The sequence below is a fragment of the Metschnikowia bicuspidata genome (genome assembly GCF_001664035.1).
Source record: "Metschnikowia bicuspidata var. bicuspidata NRRL YB-4993 chromosome Unknown METBIscaffold_1, whole genome shotgun sequence".
NCBI classification, from domain to species: domain Eukaryota; kingdom Fungi; phylum Ascomycota; class Pichiomycetes; order Serinales; family Metschnikowiaceae; genus Metschnikowia; species Metschnikowia bicuspidata.
The window spans coordinates 2150490-2151311 of NW_017387731.1; the positions used below are offsets into that span (position 1 = coordinate 2150490).

General features: G+C 38.8%; 1 protein-coding gene across 1 annotated transcript in view; it reads left to right on the plus strand.

Annotated features, from left to right (window-relative positions):
* Nucleotides 1–822, plus strand: part of MAK21 (RNA-binding ribosome biosynthesis protein) — a gene marked incomplete at both ends in the record, with an annotated part of 4543 nt that overhangs the window by 1894 nt on the left and 1827 nt on the right. The window lies entirely within an intron of this gene.

Here is an 822-nt window from a genome sequence, read left to right on the forward strand (position 1 = left end):
TAAAGATGAGTACGCCTTAATACATAACAGTAGATCACCCTAATGAAGGTCACCCTTTATTATTACCGTACACTTCCGGTATCAAGAATATTAGGATAAGCGTACCAGTCTTTCCTTCAAGCCGACAACTTATCACGTGTCAGGCGGTCTATCTCGCCTAGACATCTCTGTTATCCCGTGGCCTCTCCCACAAGTAGGAGTTAATAGCCTCTGAAAGATCCAGTTTAGAATATGTTACGGAAAGTATTTTAGGATTTCTTTTGACGAATTTGCCTAAGATATATATATGAAAGTATCAATTAATTTTGTGAAATATTCTGTTGTTTACCAAGACATAATTTCACTCCTTTTAGAGCACATTTCATCACAAAGAAAAAGGCCATTCAAGCCCCAGTAGGGAAGATGCTGGCTTCTTAAGATGCTCTCTTCGACAATCTAAGAAACTTTGATTGGTTTGTTAAAATCGTTCTTAGGTTTTATTTGCTTAGGGACCAGGAGGGAAAGACTAATGTACGTCTTGCCACCTTGTCAAATGATTCATGATCACGGGCCCGCAGAACAACATATCATATGGGACGATGATGTTTAGCTAATTCAATTCAAGTGGCTGACTAAAATAAATGGGCTGAAGTCTTTTTTGAGGGGGTCACATCCTCTTTGGAAGATTTCGTGAATTGGTGCTCGCGCTTTCTCACCTGAGCCCATGTTGCGATCTATTATATGTTTTTTCTTCAAATTCTTCTTTGGTGATAAGGTTTTACATCCTTTCCGTGAAACCCTATGATATGATGTTTCCTCAAACAAATACAAGCCTCTACAGAA